We start from the raw sequence: 18,860 nt of genomic DNA on the forward strand, positions 1-18,860 counted from the left end.
ACCAATCGCGGTTTCTAACAGTTGAGTGTTTTAAGAGGCTGAGGTTTCCTTAATTGTGGTTTTATAGTAGTTGGGGCTGGTTTGTATAAAAAGAAATACATAGATGCTTCTCTTGGTTTTTTGTTTGCTTGCTGGACCTCTTTTGCAAAGCTCTTTTTATACTATTTTCTGCAAAGAAGAAGTAACAGTCCAATCTCTAAATTCTAAATAAGTGAATTTTGATAAATGGGTTTCTAATATTTATTTTTTTTTGCTAAAGTGAACATAGATTTCAAGCATACTAAATTGCTAGGATGTCTTTAAGAATGTATTTTTAAGTTACTCCTATTTTGTCAATATAAAAATGATAGAATATGTATTTTTTTCCATGTGTCACACACTCTACTATGGACCTCAAAAACTAACTTCTTTATTTTCAAAACAAATATTATGGAGAGGTTAGTAATAATATATTCCCTGGTATTCCTCAAGATCAAACTTTGTAGAACTCTAATACTGCCTCACCTAATAGGGTGACAGGAACCAGTAATGAGACCCCACATTACATCCAGATGATAACAGGACAATAGTGATTTTATTTATCTGTAACCTCTGAAAATATTTTAAAAAATTTGTTCATTTACTCATTCTTTCATTAATTGAACAAATTTTACTACATGCCTAATCTAAGCCAGGCAGTAAGTTAAGTGCTGGTGATGCAGTGATGAGAAAATAGGCCTGTGTTTCTGCCCTCCTGGAGCTTAGAATTCACAGAGGGAACTAGATATTACAAAATGAAAATGAACACCTACTTCATTATACATTATACATTGCACATACTTCTTTTTTTAAGTTTATACTTCTTTTTGTAACTGCTTATTTTTCATTTAATATACCATGAAATCATTATTCTCAAAAGTCAGATCCTTCTAACCCTCTGCCCAGAACCTTCCAGTGACTTCTCAGCTGATTCAGACTAATCTTTTAATGCCGGTTGGTCTATGTTGGTCTGTGACTCTGATTGTAACCTGCTTCCTTATCTGCTCACTTTGGCTTCCTTGCTGCTTCTCAGCCACACCAAGCCAGCTCCTGCTCAAGGTGTTCTGTTTTCTAATCATTCATCCCGGGACCCTCTACCTCCAAATGCCTCAGGGTCTAACCTGTTATTTTCTACTCTCAGCGGTCAACTTTGAACACCCAACTTGATAACCCTATCCTCCAGTGCCTTCCGTAATTTACTTATTCATAGCTTTTAATATACACGGCATGTTATATCCTCCTGTGGTTGTTGTAGGGCTTTGACTTCTAGAAGGCTAGCTCCATGAAACTAGAGATACCATTCTCTTCACTGTCCGGTCTCCAATATCAAGAACACTGTCTGGCTCTTAATAAGCATTTAATGAACATTTGTGGAATGAATGAATAAATGCATAAAGAATAGATGAATAATAATTTAATAATAATTTTCTAGTCACTGAAGGTTTTTATTTGCAGCATTAGATTATTTAATGATATAAATATATCATAATTTATTTAATGAGTCTTCTGTTTTTTAGCCAGTAAGCTGAATTAATTTTCTTTCTTTTTTCCTTTTATAAATAATGCTGCCAGGAACTGCATTGTAGTTAAATCGCCTGTTATTATTTCCTTAGGAAAAATTCCAGAAAGTGGGACTTTTCAAAGATACTAATCAGCCAATGTTAGATAATGAGAAAATGCCTGTTATTGCTGAGTATGTCTACGTCTGAGATAAACTGGAGTTCCGTGTAGGGTTAGCTGCTCGGCTCTCTGTTCAACAGCAGGCTTCAACTCAAATTATTCTGGGAGCATTTCCATGCCTCTAGTCATGGTTTGGTTGAATTCAATTTTTGAGTTTTCTCCAGTAACGATTTTGAACCACAGTTTGTCTAGGTGGGAAACACAAATGTGAGTTTTAATGTGTATAATATATATGCCTCTGAAGTTTTTTTTAAATCTTACTTCTAAAAATCCAATAACTTTATTTTAAGAATCAGAATAGGAAGCATAAATAAGGACACATATAGTGATCCATCCACAACTATTTGACTGGGAAGTAGATTAAAATCTTAAATTATTGCTGAAGTTATCTAAGTTAAAAAAGACTCAAATATAAGAGCTGAAACCAATCAAAGTTTCTCATGTCAGCTGTACTATTTCCTATGGAGATAATCTATGCAAGCAGTATTTATCATTTAAACAGTCCTGGATCAAAGACCCTTGATGATGTTATATTACCAAAAGAAAGAACTTCTAACTGACAGTTTATACAGCATGACAAGGAAAGAATGAAAGGGGCTATTTGCATTTAGCTCACATTTTAAAATAAATAGAAAGTAAAGAGAACGGTTTCCAAATTTGACATCAACTCCCCCCTCCACCACCATTTTTTTTCATTGAAGCTCTGTTTTAGTTTAGAAAGAAATTCTAAATTGACATTTAAATGGTGGCAGGGCAATTCTCCTCTGCCTTGCGCAACGGTCTCTGGAAATGTACAATTACGCTGTCATCTTTAGCACTCCACATTGGACAGAGTTTAATTATTAATGTGTTTCCCTCAGAGAATGACTCGATCATGTCACAACTCTAGACAAATACAGCTAATGCAAAATCATAAAATATTCACTTGAATACTGCTGAACTGACAGGAAATTAATTCTATGAACACTTTTGATATTACCAGAAAATTAGTTTCAAATGCATAAGACTGAAATAAATGTGTTCATAATTTGCTCAAGGGTAATGCTCATCTTGCAATCAGTTGGTGTCTTTTTATAAATGTTACAAGTATTCAACATGGCTTTATGATAAAGAGGACAGCTAATGTAATGTATTATTTGTAGACAGTGTTTTACTTGTAAACAGCAGGGAGTGAAGAATTGCTCTCTCAGAAATATTTAAACTCGAGTAATATTCTGCTATTTATCATTTTGTAGAACTGAAGAATGCCATCAAAAATTTTTTTTTCAGAGATGGGGAAGTTTAAGGAATAGCAATGGGATTCCAAACTTTTCACTTCAGATAACTCTGGCAAGTTTTAGAAAATATCTGAAAGTGATTGAAAATGATTAGTATCTTAAGGCTACTCAATGTCCAGCATTGGATAAATTAGAGATTTTATGGTTTTTGACAGAGAAAAGTACCCCTCAGATAGACTTACTGCCTCCTCTGTGTTTGTCTAGCAATTGGCACAAATTTTAACATATTATTTAATAATTATTTGTGTACATATTTTTATACTTGTAAACAAAAGGCCTAGCCAAGTTCATGGTGCAAAGTCTATATAATTGAATGAATGGAAAAGGCATAAATGAGAAGTTCTATTAAAAAATCAATAAAGAAGTACAGTCAACCTATAATAAGTCCATTTTTTCAATCAAAATAATCTTTAAAAGATATCTTTAACTGTATCTCAGAATGGCTTCCCTAGATATCAGTGATTTCTGCTTCTCTGAGAACTCCTTCTGGCACATAAAATTAAATTTCAATAGTCAGAATTTGCTATCTGGTGTAGCTAATTGATGCAAGTTAAGCTTATGAGACATTTTCTCCTCAGAATTTGAAATTTTGCACATTGGTAGAAGTAAATCATATTCGACTGAATTTTAGTGAGAAAGCTTGCCAACAGGCAATGAAGATCATACTTCTTGTCTTAGTTCCTGCTTCTCTGTTTCCTCTAACCGGTGCCCCTTTTAGCTTAAGCTACCCAAAGCCAGGCATACCTACTGCTAGAAACCAAGAGAACCCTGATTCACATAATGTATGATAAAACTTATTTTAAGTGTCCCACTGTACTAGTTTTATGGGTTTTTAAAACAAAAGTATCTATATTTCTGTGACTAGGGTTTTCAGATCACTCATGCTCCTTTTCATATACTTATACATTTTATGTAATGTGAGAAAAGAATTACTGTAATTGTTAGATATTCATTTTATGCCATCTGTAAGGATGCCATAATAAAATATTAAAAGAAACATGGTTATTAATGAATCATACCAGTGAATTTTATTTTAATAGTTTTAACTTATTTTAAAAATTTCAGGAAATGAGGTTGTTCATTATGCCATAAAGCCACTTCTTATAATGACAAATCGAATGGGGGTCTGAGTTAAATATGACTGTATAAATTCAAAAAGGCAAAAAAAAAAAACCCTGAATTGAATATATTCATACAAAGTAAAATATAGCTAATAAATTGGACAATGAAAATCTCAAAAATAGTGGCTGGTGGTTTTTTAAATTTACCATTTTAACATTATTCTTATACAGGTTAGTTAAAATGCATCCTAAACTTTATACCCCTTTTTTTTTCAGGAATAATTATTCATTCAATAAAGAAGAACTATTGTGTTTACTCATTCATTTTGCAAACTGTATACAAAGCATCATGCTAGGTGCTACAAAAATATAATGATGAGACAAGAAAATGTTCTTGTCATCAAGTAGTTTTCAAAGTATCACACATAAGAAAAGTAAAAAAAAGAAAAAAGTTACCGTAGAAGTGAAAATATGACTGGAAGGTAAGAGAAATATACATTTAAAATAATACAAAATTTCGATGAAGGAAAAGGGAAATCAGTAAATAAGGACATTAATGAGAGACTAGTTAGCATGCATTCATGCTGAAGTTTACAGCATATTCACAGCGTCTAGTGAGGGTAACTGGAGTCTGGCTGAAAAGGAGCTTCTGCCCTGCAACCGAGAATCAGATCTTCTTACATTTCCAAATAAATGTACTATCTTCATGTTATGTTAAAACTAGTGGACTTGTTTTCACAACCAGGTTTTCCACCCAGGTTTTAGCTAATTTTTTACTAGGTCACCAGTAACATCCACATTGTTAAATCCGACAAGCAAATGTTTGTCCAAAATTTGCTGTCAGCAGCATTTTAACACGTGATCATTCTCTAGAAACTTTCTTAATCTGGCTTCTAGATAACCCCACATCCTTGTTTTTTTTTTTTCCCCCTCCAATATCAATAGCCACTTTTTTTTCATGATGATGATGAGGATGATGATGATGATGATTGTAATTTTCTCCAATCTCTTAACATTGAAATATTCCAGGGCTTGTCTATGGGTGGCTTCTCCTTTTGCCTATTTACTCTTTAAGATGTAATCCAATTTCATGGATTAAAACACCAACGATACAGTGAAGACTACAGAATTTATACCACATTAAGAATCCTTAATTCTAGATTCATTTTCCCAGCTCCCTCTTCATATCTCCATTTTAGTTATCTATAAGACATTTCAAAGCAGCATTTCTGGTTTATTCCCCAATTCAAACCACCTCTACTCAGAGCCTTTCCTGTCTTAGCTGAAGACAACTCCATTCTTGTAGTTACTCATATGGAAACTCATAGAGCCATTTTTGATTACTTTATTTCTCTCAATTTTTACCAGATCCTGTTGATGCTAACTATAAAACATATCTGGAATCTGATCATTTCTTTATCACCATCACAGCTACCACCTCTGATCAAAGTCTATAGTCTCTTATTTAAATATATTTCTTGTTTCTACCCTGCTGTCCTTCAGTCTACTGTCAGTACCATAGTCAAATTGACCCTGTTAAAATATAACCCAGATTCTGTTTCTCTTCTGTTCAAAAATTATGCAATAAATCTATATTCCTTTCAGAGTAAAAACCAAAATTTTTAAAATGATTCACTGTTTCTCTACCTGACATACTCTTCTCCCAGATATCTCCAGATGTACTTTTTCTGATGGTCACCTTTATGTGTCAAACTGACTAGGCTGTAGTAACCAGCTACACTATCAAAGGCTAATCTAAGTGTTTCTGTGATGGCATTTTGTAGACGCATTTAACTCATAAAGTCAGTTGACTTTAAGTAAAGGAGGTGATCCTTGATAATCTGAGTGTGCCTGATCCAATCAGTTGAAAGGCCTTAAGAGCAGAACTGAGGTTTCCCCAAAGAAAAAATTCTGCCTGTGGAGTGGAGACTCAGCTCTCGCCTCAATGTGTAAGCCGGTTCCTTGCCAGTAAAGCTCTGTTTCTCTGTCTCTTTCTATATATATATGAGCATCATCACCATGAATAACAAGAATCTAACATATATTTGTATATGTATATGTAATTATATTATATACATAACATATAATCTATAACCTAACGTATATTATATGATATGTTTAAAATATTATAACATTTAGATAAAGGAAAGGGAAATTGGTAAATAAGGACCTTTATGAGAGAATCGTAAGTAAGAATTCATGCTGAAGTGTAGAGCATATTTAAAGACCAGCACCCAGTGAGAGTAACATGAGTCTGGCTGAGAAGGAGCTAATGCCCCTCAACCAAGAATCAAATCTTCATACATTTCCAAATAAATGTACTGTCTTCATGTTACAGTAAAATCTATAAGGTGGTCCCTACTATCTATAATTTATATATACACATACATACATACATACCATATACATAGTAGTGATGGTCTATGAAATCAGCAGGAACACTGAATTAAAGAATACTGGACCATTACTCCGAGAAGAAATACAGGGTTAAGTTCAGTCACAAGATTTTCATCAACCAATGAACATATATCCTAATTTAATGTGTGTTTTTGTTTAAAGACCCTTTATTTAATGTATAGTTGATTCATTAACACTGAATTCATAGCCAACGACACTATAACTCATGCCTGAGCAAAGCTTACCTAACACATGTATTTTCTCAATAAAGCACACTGCAGAGTATCTGTAGTAGGGAAAACTAGATAACACCTTGACTGTATTCCTCAGGGCTTTTTAAATAGTGAAATCATTGAAAATAAAAAGGAAAACCAAGGAAGAAAAAGTGCTAACTAGACTGCACAAAGTAGGCTTGTTACAGTATAAGAACTAAAGAAGGCATGATGTTGCCTTGTTTACCCTCAGCTAGAAACATGTATGTTGGGTGACTAAAACTTTTTGCTGCTCTCTGCATGTTCATGAATGACCACAAAAGTGCCATGGTTATGGGGCGGCTGGGTGTCTCAGTTATTTGACTCAGGTTATGATCTCAGAGTTTGTGCATTCAAGCCCCACGTCAGGCTCTGTGGTGACAGCTCAGAGCCTGGAGCCTGCTTTGGATTCCATGTCTCCCTGACTCTCTGCCCTTCCACTGCTTATGTTCCATCTCTTTCTCTCTCTCTCAAAAAACAATTTTTTTTGAAAAGTGCCATGGTTATAGATTTGTATTGATTCATGGGTTACAAATAAATTTTAGTAGATATATTTACAAATATGGTCCCATAAATAGAGGATCATACATCTTCTCACACATACATGTACACATCACATATGCTACACATACACACTGGCAAATAATGTTTACATTCATTTAAATATACATACATGTTTATTTTTATAGCACTTATCGTGTTTTAATATTATATATTATGTTTATGTTGCATATTTGTTGACTACTCTGCCTATTGTTTATTGTCTAACTCCTCCAGATTCAATGTCAACTTCACATGAAAATAATTTGTCTATTTTGTTCACTGATACATTGCAATTGCTTAGAATGGTATTTGTAAGATAATAAATGCTATAAATATTTTTTAATGAATGGATGCTATGGTTGATAAAAATATAGAATTTTATGATAATTTGCTTACTGTTCTCTTCAATAAACTTGAAACCAGATTGCTGCCTCTAAGTTTATTCTTCTTGGAAATTTTAGAATAGGAAGCATACAGTCTACCTAAATATAGCCAGTGACTCTTTAACAAGTATATATTATTCTATGGTAGCACAGATTTCAGAAGCCAGCAGAACAACCAGGTGGAGCACTTAATAAACAAGTTTGCCATTAAGAGTGGAACTGAGAGACTGAATTAGAAATAAAAACTTTGCAGAGTTATATGTGAAAATGATTGCTAAAACTGGGCAAAGCTATAAGCTCTCTGAGGAATAATTTATAGACAGTTTAGCAGGAGCAGAAAAAAAGACTAGAGAAATTCTAAGATCAAATAGGAACAGGAAGAGGGAAAATTAGGTAACTAGAGATACAGTGAAGAAAATCCTGTATCCACCTACCTACCTATTTATCTATCTAATGTATGAATGCAAATAGGGAATTGCTGGATATGCCAATAGGGAAGACAAATTAATTTCTGTTTAATAGAGTGTTTAACCCTGGTAGTGGGGAAAATGTTTCTTCCTCAAAAACATTATCCATTAAAATAATGATCACTTTTGGTGGTCTCACATAACTGGTACATGGAGTAGAAATGAAGGGGGTCCCTAACAAAGACTGGTTTTCCTTAGGTGACTATTTTGATTTTAGGGTAGTGGAGCAGAGTAGGGGCTAGTGCAGAAGCCAGCACCTCACTGAGGGAGGTGGATGAGGAATAGCCTGCATCAAACATGCAGCCAGTTTTCCTTTTGGATGTTGGCTAGCTTTTGACCTTTGTAAGCAGGGAAGTAAATGAAGTGGAAAGTTAAAGGGCAGGGTTCTTACTATATTTTCATTAAGTTTTAATAAAAAATATTTTTTTACTAAGTTTTTAACAGTGGGACTCGATCCTAAACCAAACTTATTCCTGATTTGACAGAGATGATCATCCCTTCATAGAAGTTTATGAGGAGAGGAAATGGGAGAGTCTTTATGGGTGGAAACTATTATCTGGACTTACATAGGACTTTTACAGTTAAATCAGGTTTAAAATAAAAAACCCACATATGCAAAGATGCAAGGAGATGCAACTAGTACTTAAAAGGACCTATAAACAGGGGTGCCTGGGTGGCTAAGTCCGTTAAGTGCCTGATGTCAGTTCAGGTCATTACCTGGAGATTTGTGGGCTCAAGCCCCATGTCAGGCTCTGTGCTGACAGCTCAGGGCCTGGAACCCACTTTAGATTCTGTGTCTCCCTCTCTTTTTGCCCCTCCCTTGATTGTGCTTTCAACAATAAATAAATGTTAAAAAGTTCAAAAACAAAACAAAATCATAAACAAAGTGGATCCTAAAGTGATCCATTAGCTAGCAGCAATAAGTAAAATATTATCATTAATATGTTAAAGATAGGAAAAGATGGACACAATGGATGAAATATATGGGGAATTTCAACATAATAAAATCTACAAAAAATCAAATAGACATTCTAGAATTAAAGTGTTTAATATATGAATTTAAGAACTCATTGGACAGGGGGACCTGGCTGACTTAGTCATTTGAGCATCCAGCTTTGGCTCAGGTCTTGATCTCAAGGTTTGTGATGTCAGGCCCCACACTGGACTCACTGCTGTTAGTGCAAAACCAGCTTCAAATCCTCTGTCCCTCTCTCTCTGCCCCTATCCCACTTGCACTTTCCTAAAAATAACACATTAAGGAAAAATGAATTCATTTAGTAGGTTCAATTTTTATATCCACCTAATATAAAAAAGATTGGTGAACTCAAAGATAAGTAGAAAATATTTAAAGTGAATTACAGAATGGAAAAAAAGTGAAAAGAAAATCTTACAGTGTAAAAATGTATAAGTCAGAGAAAAATTTATTTTGCTAGGTAGCTTACTAAAAATGTAGTGTCTTGAAACAGTTGGTCATTTATTATTTCTTTACAATTTTTTAGGTTGACTTTTTGCAATACTGTGGGTTAACCAATGGTTCCTTGAGTCTGGAAAGGCTTAAATGGTCTGTCCAGGGCTAAAGTTCTTGCATCTGGAATTACACAGTGGCTCAGCAAGTACCCAGATTATGCAGCATGGTTTTCATGTCTGGTTTTGGGGAGACTGTAGGATTCTGGATGGTTGATTGTTAACTTGATCATCGCATTCCTCCTCTTCTTGACATTTCCTTCTCTAGGAGGTTAACTCAGAATAATTCACATGATGGTTTCAAGTTTCTAAGCATGTGAGACAGGATAAACTCTAATGCTCAACTAATTTTTAAGCATTTGTTTGCACCATAATTGCCCAGTGTTCAAAAGCATTCACATAGCCAGGACATGATTTAAGGAGTAGATCAATAGGCTCAAACTCTTGATGGGAAGAGCAATAAATTCCCATTGAAAAAGGGCATGCCTACATGCATGGGCAGGGGGGCAGGGAGAGACAGAGAGAGAGAGATGAAAAATGAGGCCTTTTTTTCAATTTACCATAATATGAAATTGAAATCTCAGAAGGGAACGACAGATGAGTTGGATTGAATGCAATATTTAAAGACTTAAAATCTGATAATTTTCCTAAACTGTTAGAATTAGATATCAAGTCCCAGATTTTAAAAGGTTAGAAAACCTCAAAGCTGGATAAATTTTATAAGTTAAAGAAACCAAAACAAATGTCTAAGTGCACATTTAAATGTTGAAAAATAAAGACAGAGACAATTTTAAAAGTAGCCCGAGAGGTAAGAATGGTTTACTTCAAAGAAACAATACTAAGATATTGGCTAACTTTGAAACAAATATTGTGAAAGCCAGAAAATAATTCAGTAGTATCTTTATACCATTGAAAAGTAATGATCTGTCAGAAGTAGATTAAATAACTTGTACTAAGGATATGGAACAAGAGAACACTTGCGTATTTGGAAGGTATATTGGTAAAACTACCTTGAAAAAGCATTTGGCAATATCTTCAAAAGCTGACCTGTAACTTTTCTGTAATCCAGCAATTTCACTTCTAACTATAGTTTCCCTCCAAAAGTGAGGGCATATGCCTCTTAAAATATATGTACATATATAGAATGTTTATATATTTATATATATATATATATACACACTTATATATATATAATATATAGAATGTTTATAGCAGCTTTCTTCTTAGTGGCTTCGTATTAGAAGCAAGCTAAATATGTGTCAAAAATAGAATGGATACATTCTTATTTTTATACAGTGGAGACTAGTGTTGAGTTTTTAATATGAATATTTACTAATTTTATCCTGAATGACCACAGTGATTATCTGAACTATACATGAAATATCATTATTTACTTAAAAAGCAAATAACAGCGCTGTGGTTTCTCATGTTCCCCTTCTTACTCCTGAGGTAGCATAATGAAAGCCAGGTCAAATGTCATACACAGAAAAAAAAACTTTGAAGTCTGTTTTATAAGCAAGAGAGGGAGAACAATTGATTTTCTCTGTATAAAGGAGAAAATTGAAGGTGACTCTCTCTCTTCTCCAAAAGGAGAAGGAGAAACACCTTTGCTCTTTCCAGAAGAGATGGAAAGGACTAAGTTCTTACTACAACCTTTTGGAATATAAGTAAAATCTCTCCAAGGGCCAGAGAGTCCCTAATGTCTTCAAATTTTACAACCTAGAGATGTTTCCAAAGTCTTGGACCTCTTTTTCTCTTTAGTAAACACATGCCTCTGAAGTTAGATAAATCTCTCTGGAATTTTCTCTTTATATGTAATTGCAAATTTAATTCCCAGGGCCTTCTCCCAGCTCAGGATTACACGTTTCCTGTAAAATTTATTCAGAAAGCTCCTACTCTATAGAAACAAACATATTTTCTCTACACTTCAATACAACACAGCAATGTGAAAAAATAAACTACTTCTAAACTCAGCAACATGCACAAATCTCACAGATCTATGATGAGTAAAGAAACCAGAGAAAAAAGAGCCAAGCATTTTATGATTCTGTTTGTATGAAATTCAAGAATTGGCAAAACTAATCTATGGTGATAAAAATGGCCCTCTCAATATTTTCTGCCCTCCAGCTTTAGAAGGTGTGCTGCGAAGACACGCCTGGCTTTCACACATTACTTAAATAAGTTATTGATCATCTTCAGCCTTGGATTGTTCCTGTCCCCCACGGTGTATCAGTAGCACTTAGCCACAGACATTCAATTTTATACTTCTTAAAATTACTATTTCCTCTGTACTTTTCAAATGCGTGAGATGAAATAGCAGCCAGCGTGTTCTCTTGCACCCGTATCCTCTTCCAGTTTATGACCAGGGTAAATTCTAACAATCGCTCCTCTACACATGACCAAAGCTCCTCTAGGCCTGTCCTTCTAACAGCAGCTTGACAAACTGCTTCTCTGCTGTTCTTTGGTTTTCAGGAAGGTCGTGGGATTGGTCAATTACACGTTTGTGACTTTTTGACAAATTTTTTTAAAGAAAAGAAGATGGAATGCGGTAATGTGATTGAAAGGTTTTTGTTTTCTTTCTAGTTGTTTTTTAGGAACAAAATCCAATTTTCAACATGTAAACTCATCATTATATAATTTATATGAGTTCATGAGTTTAAATTTTTTAATTACAGTTTTGCACAGCAGACGCTTTCAGTTTCAAAGAATATTTTATGGTATTTGTTAGACATTCCTTTGTTTTGATGTTATCATGAAATCAAGTTTCTGTCCTGTCCCAGTGGCAGTGTGGTAAACTACTCTGTCTTGGTGATTACTTTTCCTCTCTCCTAACTGATTACAAGCCAAATTATAAAACGCTTGAAGCATTCAGGCTTAAGCCAATTTTTAACTTTAAAGCATGAGAAGCCTGTGGTAAGGATTTAATGAATTTATTTTTTTCCCCTTTGTATTTATACTAGTAGTTGAAGCCTGTGGCAGTTCCTGTTTGTTGGGTGAGTTTAACACCAGATCTGATATTACAGTACAACATTTAGAATTGAGATTCATTTATGAATCTCAAGTATTGCTATGGACTTTCTTATTGTCAGAACTAAATTAAAAAGAAAAACAAAAGTATAATACTCTTGTAAATGTGGAAAAAATGATTCTAATTATTTCACTAATAAAAAATTAAGTGATGCAACATATAACTATAAAGGTATATTAATGCTTTTATATTGTTTCATTATATATAATAAAATTTGCAATTCTTAAGCAGAAGATAACAATATCACATGTTTTTATTTATTTATTTTTATTTTTTATTATGTTGGACATTTGTGACAATGTAACACGGTGGTTAAGTCTTGGGAGTCAGACCATTTGGGTTCACATCTTAGGTTTTCTATTTGAATTACTATGACCTTGGGATAATTATCTCCTTTAAACTTTAGTTTCATATCTATAAAATAAGAGGTATTAGGAATTATTAATAGGAACAATAAAACTGATCACAGAGTTGCTGTAAAGTTTAAATGAGCTAATATGCATAAAAGCACATAACAAATGACCAGAACTTAATTTTACTTAAAAAAAAAACAAAAACAAAACAAAACCCCAAAACCAAAAAAAAAAAAAAATCTTGAAATCTCTGAAGAGAAAATTAAACAGTTGTGGTAGATTGAGAAAATGATTCTAAACCATCTTTTTTTCTTATTCTGGTAACTTTTCAAGACCTTTCCATTCTGACTGTGGCCATGTGACTGACGTTGGCCATTCAAATGCTGGTAAGTGTGATTCCATAAGAGTCTTAAGAGTCTTGTTTTTATTCTTTCTTGTGCCTCCACTTTTGCCATGTGGGTATACCTGGGCTAGCCTGGTGGAGGAAGAGAGACACTTAGAACAGAGCTAAATTGCTTCCATTGCTTTAGTTTCTATCCTTTTAGATGAGCTTATAGTGTTAAAAGATAAACTGAGGCATAATAAAAAAATTTTCATGAGTTTATTGGAGTTTTTATCAATTTGAATTGGACAGCACTAAACCAGAAGTGGTTAGGAGTGCTCCAAGCACAGGAGCTTCAGAAAAGCCTGCCATAGAGAGAGGATGAAACAAAGTAAGGAAATTATGGACTGGTTATGATTTAAAGCCTAGTTGGCCATTTGTGATTTGTTGTCCTTAGGTTTTGATTTCTTAACCTTGAGGCATTTATAGGCTTAGATTTTGGTTTGCTTAGGTAGCAGTCACCGCATTATAGCTACTTCAGACTAATGGCCTCCTTATTTAGTTAATTTAACAATAACCAGCCAGCTTTCAGACATGTGAGCGAGCTGAGCCAAGATCTTCAGAGCTACCTGACACCCTGATCATTCCACATGTGTGAGCAATAAGTACTCCTTGTATACTATTGAGTGGTTTGGGGTGTTTTGGGTGTTGATCATGTCCACTTTTTCTGGGATAAAGATTTATGATGTTTGTCATTATAATAGTGTGGTTTTGCTGCTTATGATAAGAATAGACCAAGAAATAAGAATATACAGTGTGAGTGTATATGTGTGAATATGATAAGAAATACACATTTGATCTTTGTCTCCATTTGTGATGCAGGGCCTATAAAGCCCTTGGAATTTCCTAAGTATTAGGAACATTAGCAGTATCCCTTGTTCTAACATTGGTCTTATACTCTGGTTCCTGACACAGAGTCCCTAAAACCCATGTAATTTCCTGGGTGATAGGAGTGTCTTCTTCTAATGAGGTGACTTTGGGTGGGCTTCTGGATGACAGCTGGTCACTGGAAGGACCAAGTCATGGTTAGTGGTTTATAATTTTCAGCACCCCCCCCCCATTCTCTTGAGAAAGGAGAGGGACTTGAAATTAGAGTTAATGATCAATCATGCCTACATGAGGAAGCCTCCATAAAAACCCACAAGTATGGATTTGGATAAGAGCTTCTGGTTGGGTGAACTCATAGAGGTGCAGGGAGAATGTGACATCCGGAGAGGGCCTGGAAGCTCTGAACCCCTTCCCACATACCCTGCCCTACACATATCTTTCATCTAGCTGTTCACCTGCATCATTCGTTGTATCTTTTAGTAAACTGACAAAACATAACTAAGTGCTTTTCTGAGTTTCATAAGCTGCTCTGGCAAATTCATCAAACCTGAAGGGGGATCATTGTAACCTCTCATCTATAGCTGGCTGTCAGGTGAACCTGTGTTTGCCAGTAGCATTTGAAGTGAGGGATAGAAGCAGTCTCGTGGGGCTGAGCCCTTGACTTGTGGGCTCTGACATTCTCTTCAGGCAGATAGTGTCAGAACTGAGTTAAGGTGTAGGAGGCCCAGCTGGTGTGGCGCAGAAGTGCTTGGTCTGGGGGGAAAAAAGCTTACTTAGTACATTTGGTGACCAGAGTGAAGTGTTGTCTGTAGTTCAGTGAAGGTAAAAAGGACACTCAGAGAGGAAAGATGTAGTAGGGAAGACTTGGGTTTTTTCCCCTACATAGGAAGGTAGAAAAACTATTTTTCCTTCTCAAATAAAATGTAACTTAACTATCTCCATGAAAGCAGCAAGTTTTTTTCTTGGACAGTGATATTCTTAGGTTTATTAGTTAGATTGTCTTCAGATATTTCTTCAGTGGACTCCAGTCTGAATTTCAGTGTTGACTGAATGGGCATGATAAACTGCCTACCTTTATTTACAGATTTAGCAGTCTAATCATTAGACATACATCAAACTGCATACATCTAGTAAAATAATAAGTTAGCGCACTTTCCAACTATAACTGCATTTTCTCAAGAAATAGCTATAGGTCCATTTAAAGAGGGAGTACTTAGAGGTTACAAAGCACTTTTATTTATTTTTATTATCTCATTATATATGGATTTTTTACTAGCACCAATACCAACTAATTTTAATATCATCCAAAATTCTATGTAATACACCAAAAAATTAACAAATATGTTAAATAACACCAAGAGTAAGATTGATTGTAAGAAATCCTTATTTAATATATACCACAGGCAGATTTAAATCACTGTAGTTCATTTTTAAATACAAATTATTAGGTATTAGGTATATTATTTATATAATATTAGGTATAAATAAATTTAAAAAAAATGAATTGTAAGATTAAGTTTTAGACAGCTGAATAAGAAGTTCTTAATTTTTTTTTAACATTTATTTATTGTTGAGAGACAGAGCATGAGCAGGGAAGGGGCAGAGAGGAGACACAAAATCCTAGGGAGACGCCAGGCTCTGAGCTGTCAGTGATGAGGTTTTAAGTGTGACAGTGGGGTTTGTGAGGTCCAGAGCCGATGGCCAAGAAAGAATTCTTGAAGACGTCTTTGGTGTAAAAACATGATTTTATCAAAGCATGGGGACAGGACCCATTGGCAGGAAGAGCTGTCCAGGACCTTGACGAAAAGCTGGTTATATACTGTGGGGTTGGGATGGTCAAGTCCAGGGGAAGTTTCCAGTGAGATTTTCTTAGCTAAAGAAGACTCAAGGGATACTGGAGGCCTAGCTATTGTCAAGCTAAGGTTGTTTTTCCCTCTAGCAAAGTATTAACATTAAGACAGTAGGGAGCTACTGGAGAAACATTTTATCTTGTCAACCTCAAGTATTTGTCAATGGGCTGCAGGGTATAAGGAAGTTTAGTTCTATCTGTCATTTCCTTCTGCCTTTGTTTCCCACATCTCTATGGAGGGTGATGGAAATTTAGGGCCTGCCCTTAGGACTATCAGTTAACCATTTGTTTTTCCCCTTTGCTTTGTTCTTGGGCAGCCAGGGGTACCAGAGGGAGGAATATCAAACATATCCCACCTGGAGGAGTGTGTGTGTGTGTGTGTGTGTGTGTGTGTGTGTGTGTGTGTGTGTTGGGGGGGGTGCTTGCAGCCTGTCAGCTTGCCTTATGTTCCCTCACCATCAGCCCAGAGCCTGATGCGGGCTCAAACCCACAAACTACAGGATCATGACCTGAGCCGAAGTTAGAGGCTTAACTAACTGAGCCACCAGGCACCCCTGAATAAGAAGTTCTTAAACAGAATATAACTAGAGATGCCAAAGGATATATGAGTCAGGAATGAAGGACTGAGTTAAAAGTAAGGTATGTTGATTTATGTAAATCTCAAGGTAAAGAAGATTGACTACAGAATAAAATTAAAAAAAAGAAAAAGTACAGTGTTAAAACACAAAGATACTTACAAAGCAAAATGAGAAAAAAGAGTCAGGGATTGAAAATGGTACTTAATAATCCAAAAATGAGGAGAACCATAGTAACCAAGTTGGAAGAGATCCTTAGAGCAATTGATTTTGTCATAACTTAACATATATGCAGATAGATTTCAGCTACAACTAGAAATGGGAAGTGGTCCATGTTTTTCAGTCCAGGTAGTAACTTCAGCAAGACCATATTTGATGTGGAAAATGTGAATCTGACAGCATGATGAAGGAATACTAGAGCAAACGCAAATGGAAACTGTTTAAGAATCATGTACATAAAGAAAAATAGTAAAATAGATGAGCGCGGAGTGAGTGCTGAAGTATTAGGGAAGGATGGTTGTTTGTTCTTTGGGGAAAAAAGTTCATCAGCTTTTTTATGACACAGAAAACAATCAGTAGGGAAGTATTATCGAAGATAGAAAGAAGTTAATAACAAGATTTTTGCCAAAGAGATGAGTTGAGATGAAATGATAATGCTCAAGAGGAGACTTTAGAAAGGAATCCAGTACAAAGAACAAATCCTCTATTTCTTTTATAAAAGGAGATAGAGAGGAATGCAGATAATTGTATATAGTCTTTAACATTTATTTTGTTTTGAGAGACAGAGAGAGACAGAGCATGAGCAGGGAAGGGGCAGAGAGAGAAGGAGACCTAGAACCCCAAGCAGGCTGCAGGCTCTGTGCTGTCAGCACAGAACCGGACCCAGGGCTTGAACTCACAAGCCCATGAGATCTTGACCTGAACAAGAAGTCAGATGCTTAATTGACTGAGCCACCCAGGCACCCCTGGGATGCAGATAAATATAGGTGATGAGGTAAGATGTAGAAGGGATTAATGTCCGATAGACACAATTTCTCTAGGTAATGTGACATGGGTCATCAGCGAAGGGGAGCTAGAGCTAGGGTTAGGGTTAGAGCTAGGACAAACATAGGGCCATAGTGTGCTCCAGGCCCTTGATCACAGGAGAGAGAAAGGGGGACAGGGGAGGGAGAGGGGAAAAAATGGGAAAGAGGAGCAGAAAGAAGTCAGAATTAGAATGTAGAGAAAATTGAGGAAGTTTTGACACTTGTTTTAGGGGAAGTAGAGGCATATGTATATATTGCTGAATACCTTTGATATCTCATTTAAATTTGAATAATAATTAAGGTAATTATTAGAAGCTCATATAGGTATACCATTTTAAAAATTAAATAATTGTTTTCCATCATACTATTAATATTTTTTATTTTTGTTATTTCAATCATAAAAATAATACTCTGGAAGTTTATATTTGATTGCTTTCTAGATAGTCTTATAAGATAATATAAAAGTAGTTTTAAGAATCAGGAATGAGTCACAAAACCTAACCAGAAAACAGAAAATAATCAGCTGACATATAGCCATCATTAAGGAACATATTCATCACAATAAAATATAAATTTCTGGATAAGGTTTTGACATGTGATATACAGTGATATAGATCTCTTTCTACGTTAGAATGCTTTCTGAATCTATGAGTAAATATTTCCCAACTATGAATGATAAAAATGAGTTATGATGGCATCCAATATATGTACATATGGACATAAATAATGAAAATTTGAATTTAACAAAAATTATATGCATACTATATATTAAAAGACTAAAAGTATCTTTTAAGTAGCTTCTATTCCAAATTTATAGCTCTTATTTAAGGAGTAATAAAGTCCTATGGAAGTGTTGTTAAGTAACAAAGAAATATTACTTCTCTTCAAGTAATGAGGGACCAACTCAGAATGCAAAAACATCTGTTTAAGCAAAACAGCAAACATCTTTATATTTGGCAACATAAACTACCCTAATCATAGCACAAAATGTTTTCATTTTACCTCATACTAACACAATAATTAAAGCATTCTGAATTGTTATGTTTACAAAAATCTCTGCATTTTTGAACTCATTGCATAAATGAGTCCATGATGGTTTGCCTTTAATATAATGTATTCATTAGTTTGGTTTCCAACTTTTATCCAGAATTATAAAATTTCAACTAATCAAAAAAAGCATAAACATCCATCTACATGATGTTCTTAATTATTTTTGTTTATACAGAGAGGTTCTGGGTGGGATGTTCATTGATCGCATTGCTTTGTAAATGGTAGAATT

This window comes from Suricata suricatta, chromosome 8 (genome assembly GCF_006229205.1).
Source record: "Suricata suricatta isolate VVHF042 chromosome 8, meerkat_22Aug2017_6uvM2_HiC, whole genome shotgun sequence".
NCBI classification, from domain to species: domain Eukaryota; kingdom Metazoa; phylum Chordata; class Mammalia; order Carnivora; family Herpestidae; genus Suricata; species Suricata suricatta.